This window comes from Lonchura striata, chromosome 29, assembly GCF_046129695.1.
Source record: "Lonchura striata isolate bLonStr1 chromosome 29, bLonStr1.mat, whole genome shotgun sequence".
Classification (NCBI taxonomy): Eukaryota; Metazoa; Chordata; class Aves; order Passeriformes; family Estrildidae; genus Lonchura; species Lonchura striata.
In genome coordinates, this window is record NC_134631.1 from 3795398 (window position 1) to 3808011 (window position 12614).

General features: G+C 51.0%; 1 protein-coding gene across 1 annotated transcript in view; it reads right to left on the reverse strand.

Annotated features, from left to right (window-relative positions):
* LOC144247621 (uncharacterized) overlaps positions 1-12614 on the reverse strand; it is a 334658-nt gene that overhangs the window by 244332 nt on the left and 77712 nt on the right. The gene's annotated exons all lie outside the window — the stretch shown is intronic.

A 12614-nucleotide genomic window follows, 5' to 3' on the forward strand; every position in this document is an offset into this window, starting at 1 on the left:
TCCCTCTTCCCCCCAGCCCCACAGCATCCCAGCGCAGGGGCAGGGATGGAGCTGGGGCAGGTCGGGCTGGGGCAGCGCTGGGCTCTCGGCCGCTCCCGCCCGCACTCGGTCCCCACTGCAGCCGCTCCCGCCAGGACAGCGCGGGGGGGCCCGGCCTTGGCGCTGCCCCACTCCCACCTCCCCAAATTCCCCTCGCGGGGCCATGGGGCCGAGGGGGGGCGCAGGTGGGTCCCGGTGGGGAACGCGGGGAGCTGCGAGTCTGCCTGGCAACTGGTGAGTCATCAGCGCCGCGGGCTCTGATTGGCTGAGCTCGGCCCGAGCCCTGGGGCTGCAGCACAGAGGGGACACCCTGCTCCAGGGGGGATGTCCCACAAACGGGGGACCCCATGGAAGGAACAACAGGAAAGTGTCTTTACAAACAGATGCTCTGAAGCTGCTCGGAGATACGGCCAGGAACCTGTACATAAGGAAGTGACAGGAGAAGCCATCTGTTCCAGAAAATGTTATCAGTTGATGACACAGACTGCTATTCAGACAAGGTCCTGCTCAATTCATGAACCTCCAGAAGAACAAGACTTAACAGAGCCATGAATATCGTTTCAAATAAAAAAGTGGGGCAAATATGAAGGGGGTATATAGAAGGTGGATTGGGAAGTCTGTACCTCTCAAGTGCTTCAGCCAATGAGGAAAGCAGAGGGAGATGTGGCCAGGAGAATTAGGATGAAGAGGAGGCTGTGTCCTCCAACAGTTGCAGAGATCCCATGGGGAATGTCCCATGGCCTCTCCCATTTTTAGGAAAGAAATTACTTTTACAGTACTCCTGTCTGCTCTGTGGACAGAATCCTCTGCTGATGTCAATTTTTCCACACATCCAGGGGTTCATTCCGAATTCCTTCCACCCTCCGGGGCAGTGGGCAGGAAGTGCAGCTGAAGGTGCCTCACCCACTTTGGGTGATCGGCTCCCTTGGCTGGCGGCGGCACCGGGGATTGATTGGGGACCCGGGAGTGACCAGGAGACAGACGAGTGACACATCAGGGGGTCTGTGAAGAGTCAGCAGGGAGAGAGCACTGAAAATCTCATCAGTGAGTGCCCTGGGATCCTCGGGGAGTGAACATGGCAGGGCACCCATGGAGGGGAGAAAAGGGAAAGCCAGGGAGGGGTCCTGGCCAAAGGGATGATGATCCCAAAATGTCTCTGAAGGGTCCCTTGGGAGAATGCTGAGGTAGTTTGCATATTCTCCCAGAGGTAATTAAGGACATGGACACCCAGGGGGGCAAGAAGGGAAGTGGAGAAGGGATTTGGACAGTAGTCTATGGATGGCGTTGGTGTGCTGGGAAGGGATCGGGTGAAGGGGAGTGGGCAGCAATATGGTTCAGACAAGAAGCAGCAGGAAGAATCTATAAGGTAAGAAAAAGGAGGATGAAAAAGAGGAGGAAGAGAAATATATTTGGGATGTTATCCAGCAGGGTCTTTTCCAGAATTTGCCAGCTGATCCAGATGCTTTCCATCCCCGGTTTCCAGGAGAGGAAAAGCAGGAGGTCAGGATGCCAGGGGTTTCTCTGCGGTGGCAGCGGCAGCACCGGGTGCAGAGGTGCGGCACCGGGAGCACGGGCTGGGGCCTGTGGGGAGCTGCGGGGCCGGGCCGGGGCTGTGGGGCAGCCGGGGCTCAGCGCCGGGCGCTGCCTGACCCCACCAGCCCCGGGCAGGGCCGGCAGTGGCCCCCGGCCCCCAGGAGGCTGCGGGACGCCCCGGCCGCTGCCCGGCCCCGGGGAGCTGCCGGCCCTGCCCGCCGGGGGGGCCGCCTTTGGACACTGCGGCAGGACAGGCACCGGCTCTGCCACACGGGCTGGGCAGGGACCCTGAGCACAACGGGGAAAACAAAGGAACAGCTGGGAAATGCAGAGTGCACATGGAAGGATCAGGATTTGCTGTTCAGGATTTGCTTTGGGTCCCTGCAGAAAGGAAAGGTTTTGCAGAAAGCTCAGCAGCTCTCAGAGGATGAGCACCCACAGACAGTGACCGGGGCTGCAGGAGTGGCACAAGAAGGCCCTGCAGCACTTGGGCACAAAGGCACAGCAGCTGAAGGCAAGAAGGGATGAGCAAAAGGCCAAGCTGAAGGCAAAGGCCACGGCAGAGTTCCCACAGCCCCTGAGGGATCAACCCCAGGGCCCAAGGGGGCCCCAGCACCCAGGGCATGACGGGGTCGGCCACAAGCACCTGGCAGAGGCATTGCCCTCCTGGCCAGGGCACAGCCCACCCAAACAGCCCCTGGGAAGGAGTCAGGGCTCCAGCTGCAGCCCACAAGGACACTGCAAGCACAGACAGCAGCACCCTCAGCAGGAGCAAGTCCACCCCTGCATGGACATGGATTGGCAGGGCTCTCTGAGCTCCCATCCCACTGGGGACCCACCACACTGGAGCCCTGGAGAACATTCAGGCTGGGTCTGCATCCAGAGGAGGCCTCTCCTGATGGACACAGGGGCCTCTCCATCCACTCGGAATCTTACACCTAAGGAGGGAAAATTGTAAAGGAGTGTTTTCATTATTAAGGGAATAAATGGGAAAGCCGAGCTGGTATCATTTGTTCAATTATTATTACAAGCTGTGGAGGATAGATTTGAAATAAACTAATTCATTTTTCTTCCTACTGTGATTGTAATTAACTAGGAAGGAATTTGATGGTGGCATTGTAATATTGTAAAATGTGACACAGAGGCTATTGCTGCTGTACCTTTGTGTCAAATGTCTGGCAAGGCCTGTGCTGAAGGGAACCCAGAGGTGTGGGCAGCCCCATGGAAAGAGGGAAAATTTGATATGGAGCCTCTCCAAATTACTTGGAAGCAACCAGGACAAGTGGTGTCTAAAAGCAACACCCTGTTCCAGGGCAGGGAAGGAAGGGCTCACAGCCTGGTATGGAGTCCCTGCTAAAGGCAGGGCTCTTGGAGCCAGGGATGTCTCCCTACAGCACTCCTATCCTGCCAGTCAGGGAATCAGATGGCTCCAATGAGGAGGACAAGAACAAGTGCTACACAAAGCCCCTGTGAAATGGCTGAATTTCCTGGCAAAAAACATCTTTTGAGTATCTGGAAAAATAAAAAAGAAAAAGGCAAATTGAGAAGAAAATGGTTAAATATTTTGGAAATATTTGGACTGAAGATTCCTGGTGGATTTACCTAGAGAGGGTCTGGGCAATCTAAGAAGTAACATATCCCAGCACCAAAAAGGACCTGAAACAATTTTGAGGATTAATACAGAATTACACAGCCTGGATTGAGGATTCTCTGTTCCAGCCAGAACATTGTAGGACTTTTTGACCCCAGACAGCCTCCATGCTGTGGTATGGACAGGAGAAAGAGAGCAAAACTTGAGAAAATGAAAACCCAAAAATATTGATGCCTCAGCTGGGGCTCTTCCAGACTCAGAAAAGAAATTGGAATTGTAGGTGAATGTTCAACAGGGCCATGCCAAAGGAATTCTTGGGCCAAAATGTTTCACCCAGTGGCCAGAGTGGCCTCATTGCCTGCAGAATTGTGCAGCCACAACTTCAACAGGAGCACAGGAGGATTCAGAACTGAGGACAGGGGAAGGGTTTAACCCAGCCTCCTGTTTGAACAGCCCACAGAGGGGCTGGGAAGAAACCCAGCACTGCATTCAAGTGACACAGCTCCAGACCCAGCCTGGGGGAGGTTCAGGAGACATTGCCTGGCCTGAGGCAGAAAATGTCTTTGTGGATGGCTCTTCAAGGGCAGCAGAAGGGAAAAGAGTTCCAAGACACGCTGTTATTGAGGAAAGGGAATCAGACAAAGTGCAGGTTACCCCCCATGGTCAGCTCAACTGGCACAGTTGTGTGTGCTTGTAAGAGCCTGGCACTGAAATGTCCTGAGCAGGAAGGCTTCAATATTTTCTGGTGACCCCATCTCACCTAACAGGGGGGCAAAAGCAATTCTGATTGCTCAGCAACCACTGGATCACTTACTAAGGCATTTCTAAAAGACATAATTCCAATAAAAGGGATTGTGGAAGCAACAGACTCAAGAAGCAGAACTCATTTTACAGGAAAGATCCTCCAGGGGGTTATGGCAGCTTTAGGAATACAATGGGACCTCCGTAACCTCTTGGCAACCCCAGAGCTCAGGCTGGGTACAAAGAATGAAAGGGGAAAGAAAGAAACACCTTTGGAAGCTGGGGATAGAGACCAAGATGCCATGGGTATGGTTTTTGCCATTGGCTTGGGCAAGAAGAAGAGCCAGACCCAGGGCAGATATTCAATTATTTCCCCTTGCAATTGATATCAGGAATTCCTTACCCTGGGAATTCTCCACCTAGTGCAGGGTGGAGATAAGGGATGCACATTTAAAGCAGTCTGTGGCCAGAATCCTGTCTCTGGTGCAATCTCTCTCCCAGCAAGCTGGGCTGGCACAGAGCCTGCCTTGGCACTTTGCTGCTGCCAACATCCAAGCAGGACATGGGCTCTGCCTAAGGAGTGCAAAGCAGCACCACTGGTGGCCAAGTGGCGTGGCCCATGCCAAGGGGCCCCGAGGCCAGAAACAGCCGCCAGCACAGCTGAACACGGGGGGACCCCTCAGCCTGGGCTCCAGGTCTCTGCAGCCCCGGAGATTTGCACTTCCCGCCTGCAGCAGGAGGATGGGAGGCCCCCCTGAGCCTGCACTGAAGGCAGCGCAGCAGCAGCCAGGGCTCCACAGCGGGGCAAGGCCCTGGGCCTGCCCACACCTCCTCTGCTGAAATCCTCGGCCTGGCCACCCTCCCTGGGCAGCTCCAGCCACCGGGGCCAGCCCTTGCTGCCACTGCTGCAGCTTCAGTGCTCGCTGGGCCTGCACTGCCACAGCTGCTGGGGACACACCGGGACAATTCCACTCTGGCTCTCACTCTCACTCACACACTGCCCTGCCTGCCAGTGCATCCATGGAAAATAGACCAGCTCATAGACTTGAACATTGTTAACCTTTGATTTCTCTACTCAGGCTTGCTTTGCCTTGGCCTTGGGGAAAGAAATGTTAAAGGTTTTGTTAAGGGATGTTACACCACTCCGTGGAGATGAGTTTAACACCTCAACACACTGGGAATGGCCCAAAAGACACCCACAAAGATAACGACCAGCAGCAAAACATCAACCCCAGCAGCAAACAGCAACCAACACCTACCCCAGACACTGCCCCCGGCAGGGCTGCAGACACCTGGTCTGCAAAAGGCTGAGAAGGAAATCCAGCACTTCCCACCTCATTAACAGCACAAGCAAAGAAATCTGGGTCCAAGAGGAAACCAAATACTAAAAACTGCATGACTTGAAACTACAGAACATTAATCCAATCTATTTAGATTGCTTGAGACTGCACAACTTTGGGAAAAACCTAGTAAAACCCACATATAATGGAACGATTTTCTCTGCACACCCAGGTTATGTGAGGATGGAATGATTTCTGTTACACATCCTGGCCAGAATCAAGGAATGCCTTGATTCTAACACTAAAAAGAATAGTGAAGTTTTTCTTTTTCCTAAAGTTTCAGTGCAAAGTTTATAGCATTAGAGTATTTTTTTAATACTCATACTTCTACATAGCTGGTTATGTTTGGGTAAAGGAGGTAAGAATCAGTTTTTCTTCCGAGGGGAAGTAGAAAAAGCTGAATTACCTCGGGATTTTTTGTCTATGTTTGTGCGTAGCTGTAAAAGATACCAAAATTTTGATCTGGGTTTTTCGAAGTTCACCTTTAGGCTGCATCACTAGAAGAGATTTAAAAGTGACCCCTAAACTCTTAAGCAGGCAGCCAAGAGAGGAGCTTCAGAAATGCAAATTAACACTGCTGGGGAAAAGTGGGGACAATGTACCTGGCTCTTCTTGCCTGGGCAGGAATTGGCTGATTCCCTCTGCCCCTCACCCCAAGCTCTGCCTGCTTGCACAGATGGAATTTGCACAGCTTAAGGCAGAGCCCGTGCTGAGGATCTCTGACTCTGCAACAGAAATGGCTGAAGCTGCAAAGGGAAACAGCAAATGGAGAATGTTGGGAAAACTTCACTAAAATAAGGGGGGGGTGATCATCCCTCTGCCCACTCCAACATCTGCTGTCACTGTCTGTGCTGTACAGGGTGTATCAGAGCACTGGGATTTTGCTATAACAAGTTCAGGGAGGTCAGCTGGAATTCAAGTATTTGAAGACGGAATAAGAAAAAAACACTCAGTTGATGCAACCTTAGCTTGCGGAAGCACCCAAAAATGGGGAAAAGTATTGAATGGCCACCAGAACAAATCCTACAACACCATGGACCAGCCCCTGAGAACCCAAACCAATTCCTATCAGGAGACAGATAAACCATTTATCATTTTAATACCATCATTTGATTGCAAGCTGTCCTTGAAAGAAGAACCAACCAGACAGCTCCAGCTCCTGACCTTCCTGCCGACCAAGGCACTGAAATGAGGAACACAACATTTCACCAGGGGATGGGATAAGATTATCTGTTAGCAGAAAAAGGAGGAGTTTCTGGAAAGCTAAATTAATCAAACTATCGTTGGCAAAGAGATGACAAGGGAAAAGTGCTGAAAAAGATAAAAAAGGAAATAGGAGAGAAGTTTATTTATCAGTCCAAACATGGAAAGGATGGGAATGGGGCAGGCTTTTGTGGCTCCCAGGCACACCAAGGGTTAAAGGAATGCTGCTTCTCCTCTTCTGTGCTGCAGCAACTCTCATCTTTTTACCATGCTCCACACCTTGGCAGTGCAGCTCATCCAGCAGCTGAGCCAGGGCATGCAGGTGGCAGCCAGGCCTCCTGATCCACAAACGGCTACAAAAGGACAGGGAATGAGGGCACCGAGAATAATCCCAAAACCAAAGAGGACCCGGGAAGAACAAAACAGAGTCAAGGAGTGAATCTGCCTGGAGATAGGGCCGGGTACATGTAGATAAGGGGAGAAACCATCAGTCCCAATAAATGTTACAAGTTGACCCAGACGGCTGTTCAAAGTCCAGCTCCATTCCTAAACTTCGAGGAGTAGAACAAAGACTTAACAGAGCCATGAATATCGGCTGTTACACAAAAGGAGGGTGCACATTAACGAGGACAGGCTCCCGGCGCATCGGGAAGTCGGAACCTTCCAAGGAACTCAGCCGGTGGGCAAAGGCAGAGGGAAATGCGGCCGGGAAAATGAGGATAAAAAGGAGGCTGCGGACTACAAGCACGGCAGAGAGCGCACGGCAAATGCCCCACGGCCTCTGCCCCTGCTCGGCAATAAAGTCACTTTGACAGGACTCCTCGCTCTCCGCCGGGCACACGAACCTCCGGCGACGGGAATTTCCCCGCCCGCTCCCGGCCGCGGGGCAGCCCCTCTGTCCTACCCACAGCAGCCGGGCCGAGCCAGCGCTGCTCCGGCAGCGGCTCCTGCCCGGCCCCGGCGGGAAGGAGACCGCGGGCAGCCGCTCCCGCAGCGCCCTCAGCCCGGGGCCGGCACGGGCCGGACACGGCACCGGCGAGCCGCCGGAGCCCCCTGCCGCCCCCTCCGCCCGCAGCCGGCCCCGAGCCCCCGCAGAGCCCAGCGCGGCTCCCACCTGCGCCGGGGCCGCCTCCGAGCTCCGCCGCCGCCGCCTCACCGCGCTCCGGCCGCTGCCGCCGCTGCCGGGCCCGCACAGCCGCTCGGCCAATGGCGGCGCTGCGCGGCCACGGCCGCCCTCAGCCCGCCGCCGGGGCCGCGCCGCGCCCCGCTCCCACCAATCAGCGCGCCGCAACCGCGACTGACGGCACCGGCGGCCAATGGCAGCGAGCTCGGGGCGGGCTCTGCGCACGGCCCCGCCTCGCCCCGCGCTCTCGGCGCCCCCGGGCTGCGTGAGGGGAAAGCCGGAGATGAGGAACAGCCCCGGCTCGGGCCCGGGCCGAGCCGGGATTGAGCTGCCCACACAAACAAACTTCTCCGCGCCTCCCGCCACGGCTTTCCCGGCCCTGCGCCTCCCGTGCCTCCGCCTCTGCGGGAAGCCCAGGAGCCTCACTTCTCCTGCCCCTCGTTAGCGCATCAGTGCTTCGCTTTGATTTCCCCCAAAAAGGGAAACCTGCCCCAAGCCCTGTGGGTGGGTGGGGCAGGGGAGAGATTTCTGTCAGAAAACTCCAAAGACTCGGAGCAGGAGAAGGAGAAGTCAGTGCAGAGCCTTAAATGCCGCTTTCCCCACGCCTCCCTGCTCCCAGCTGCACCTCCTCCCCCGGCAGGGCAGGAGACAGGGAATGGGGCCATGCTCAGCTCATCCCCCGGGGCTTCTCCCTCTGCTCAGGGACAGGAGTCGTTCCCTGCTGCACCCTGCGCTCTCTCCCGGCCGAGACTTCTCCAGGAACTTCTCGGAGCGGAGTCCATCCCCTGGGCACAGCCCCCTCCGAGTGCTGCAGCGTGGGTCACTGTGCCACGGGCTCAGTCCTGCCAGGACAGGCTGCTCCAGCGGGGCCCCTCTGCCCGCGGGCTCACAGCCTCCTCTCAGGCATCGCCGAGCTCCAGCCCGGCTCCTGCAGGGGCTGCAGGGGATCTCTGCATCCCCATGGACCTGCAGGGGATCTCTGCATCCCCATGGACCTGCAGGGGGATCTCTGCATCCCCATGGACCTGCAGGGGATCTTTGCATCCCCATGGACCTGCAGGGGATCTCTGCACCCCCATGGACCTGCAGGGAGATTTCCGCAGCCCCATTGTAATATATGTTATGGAATAATTCGTGCTTATGTAAAATATGCATCAAGTCAGTTGTGCTTGTACAAAAAGATTCTTAAAGTTTTAAATGACCAGTGGCTGCAGCCGGGGCTGGAGAAACCAATGTTGGCAGAGAAAGAAAGACCTAATTTACAAATGAAAAAAGGTAGCTCGGTGCAGAGATGGGCCCTTTCCGGGGAGAATCCAGGAGACACCCAACGTTTAACGCCTGGTCTGCCGGGGAGCCAGAAAACCGTGTCTCATTCCCATCCTTTCCATGCTTGGACCCATACAGAAACTGCTTTTCTATTTCCTTTATTATCTTTTTCAACACTTTCCCCTTGTCATCTCTTTGCCAGCAGCAGTTTGAGTCATTTAGTTTTCCTCAAACTGCTTTTTTTCCTGCTAACAGATAATCTGATCCCATCCCCTGGTGAAATGTTGTGTTCCTCATTTCAGTGGCTTGGTCGGCAGGAAGGTCAGGAGCTGGAGCTGTCTGGTTGGTTCTTATTCCGAGGACAGCTTTTAATCTAATGATGCCATTGAAATGATGAATGGGTTCTCTGTCTCCTGATAGGAATTTGTGAAAAATGCCAATCACTTGGTTTTTAGAATTTTAAAAGTTTAATAATAATAAAATGGTGAAAAAATAGGAATAGAATTAGACTGATAAAAATTTAGAGTTAAGACAATTACAAGACAATAAATAAGAAAGAATATCTGAGGTCCAGATGCTCTCTGGTACTTAAGCCAAGAGGAATGTACCTTGTGAATAAAGGAATCACCCCTAAAACAATACACTGTTGCATATTCATATATCCTTCATGGTTATGCATACATTATATTTGAAACAAAAAACTCTGTCTGTTGTATGTCAACTGTTTTCTTTAATCCCCACGGGGTCTTCGAGTCTGAGCAAGGCGTGAAGAAATCAGCTTCTTCTAATAAGAAAACCATAAATTGCTCTTCTCTGGAGAATTTGCATGTTCCTTGAAACGAGTATCTCATTCCTTAAACCCCCCGCCCCCCACACACATACATAGTTTCTTTTTTAACTACTAAAGCTTCATTTTATCTACAAAGCTACATTTACCATACTGTTATATGTAGCAGATATAATTGGCTCCATTTCTAATATGATATATGTGATATTGAATATTTGTTAGATTTGTTAGAACACTCTAACACTCTACACGTTTGTATTAGGATTCCCCCTGACCCTCGCAGGTGAGACCGGGTGTATATTGGAAACTGATTTACAAGTAAGAAGGTGCGGCTCCCCAGGAGATGGGCCATGGCTGGGGAGATACAGGAACCCCCGTGCTGATCCTTGCCTGAAGGACCCGAGATGGATATCATGGAAATCCTTGGGCAGACACAGGTGAATGCAGCGTTCCCTCCCGTAAATTTCATCAAGGGATTCAACAAACTCCAGACACTGAATTGTTCTCCCTCATCACCAAAACAGAAAATCTCATTAACATATAGACTCTTAATGGAAGAAAAGACTGATTGTTGAAATCTTGGCCTCAGGCAGAATTTTCCCTATAAAAACCGCTTGTGCCAGGATGGAGGTGTGTGGGCATAGAGGAAAACCTCTGCTGAGGCTGACCTCTTTGTTGCACACCCAGGGCCGACCCCGGGCTCGGCTCTCTTCTTTCCTTGTGGCTGGCTAGGTAGAATTTGATTGCAAAAGAAATATTTTATTTTTTCATATTAATTTGTCTAGACAAACTTTCATTTATAACAGTTGTAATACATAAAAGGAAGAATCCCCATTTCTTCCACCATCCCATCCTCAATACATTACCCCACTAGTTAGTTTTTAACACTGTTTTCCCATTTTTGGACTGGTATCTGGGTTGTTTTTTTCTAGGATGACCTCCCCGTTGTCATCTATTTTCAACAATCTGATATATTAAACTTTCCACAAACGCCCCTTCATTAGCCAATAAATGGTCTAAAGCCAACCTATTCTGGTACATTGCAGTTTTTGTTTGGCCTTTATGATTTGATATTAATTCCAGTGCCTGAGCAGCTTTGTTTGTTATCTCCTCTATAACAGCGTGGAGGCCTATAATATGATGCAGTATATAATTTGGAGTCAATACAGAGCTAGATTGCTGTGCTGGTTTCACCTTTTTGTTTATTAATTGTCTTTATACCAAATCTTGGACTATATCTCTAAGATCAAATGTAAAGCAAACCCATCTCTTCTCCTTTCAGACATTCGATGCCCCATCTATTATCACATTTTCCTAATTTCCTTGTAATCCAATATTTTTCCCCATTTTGCCTGCAGGTACTCAATTTGGGTGAGTCTGTGGCTGTTGACATGGGTGTGTGTAACAAAAAGGAACTTTGGTTTCTTTCCATGTAACACTTTCTGTAACATTTGTGACACGATCTTGCTGCTATCTCAGAAGGGAAAAGACAACAAATGAGAGACAGAAACAGGAATGACAGAGGTCTGGCATGGCTTATACCCCCACCTCCCCTGCCTGTGGGGTTGCTGCCCACAGCAGGTACGTGTGATCTTCTCCCTGGTGAGTACAGTGCTCAATCCAGGCTTGCCCTCTGTTTCCCTTGTCACTCCTTTTTACTGATATTTTTAGGCAAGTCCTTTTTGACACTCCTTAACTGTGGTTTCACATTGTTCCTCAGGTATCTCTCAGTCAACAGGCACTAATAATTCCCATCCACAAAACAGAGTTATTACTTCAGTTGTTTTGAGTTCTATCTGTATTGGGAATTGATTCAGTACTGATACCTCTTGCAACAAGAACATAGATTTTGTGAGATACAACACCAATTATTCCCATAATTTGAACATTCACTTGTAACCCAGCTGGCGTGTCCAGTATTGGGATGAATCACATAAAGTATACAGTATAGCACTGATGGCAATTTCCTTTCTTCCCTGTACAAACCACAGGCTAAGGCCAGACTATAAGAACTCTTTGACTCAAACACTCCCGATCCTCCTGTTTGAAGTGGCAGTGTTCCTCTGCCAAGGAGGTGTCGGAGGCGTCTCAGGGCTTATTCAGGCAGGGCTTAGAACCAGTGATGCAAGCTTTGCCTTATTTCTCAGTTAGGTGTTATTCTTTGTACCTGCCTTGGATCATGTGGGTCTTCCCAAACCATTACCACCCAGTCCTGGTTGAAAGTCAATTTGGTGTCACCAGTTTAGATGTGATAGTCCATTCCTCACGTTTCTTCACAAGTCCTCTGCCTCTGTTTCCCACTTTCTCTAACAACCTGAATACCACCTTCTTTCAACTACTCAAAAAGTCCTTTCTCTCACAATACCATTCAACACAATCCACCTCCCTCCAAGGAGATAAAGTAAAACTCAAAATAAACAATCTACATTATATACACTTCCATTAATCTACATTTACTCACTTTTATTTTTCACTCACTCTCACATACAACAAGAAGATACCTTTCACTTTCAAACAGTCTACATTACATATCTACATCCTGAGTGCTCATGGAATGTTAATCCATCAACCCAGCATGTTTAATCCTGGATGTCTCTCAACCCAGCAGAATTTTAGGTGTTAATGTTACTGTTGTCCAACCCCAGATCCCCGTGGGCATAACCTCAATCTGGCAACCCTGGGTGCTCTTGGAATGCAAATCCCTTAACCCAGCAGGTTTAATCCTGGATGCTCTTGGGCACGCTTATCCTTCAATCCAGCAGAATTTTTTGGGGCCCCTTATTTTTTCTTTTTTTTTAAATTTTTTTTCCCCTGTTTTTCCACTGCCAGGAAAACTCTTGGCTTCTCTCCACGAGGTTCCACTTCTTCCCTAAGACCCAGTCCCAGTTTCCCCGGGGTGGGGGGGATTCTCTCTTTTTTATCACTCCCTTGGTCTCTTTACTGGCCGCTTTTCTCACGAAAAAGACAAAACACAGCATGAGAGACTGCAGC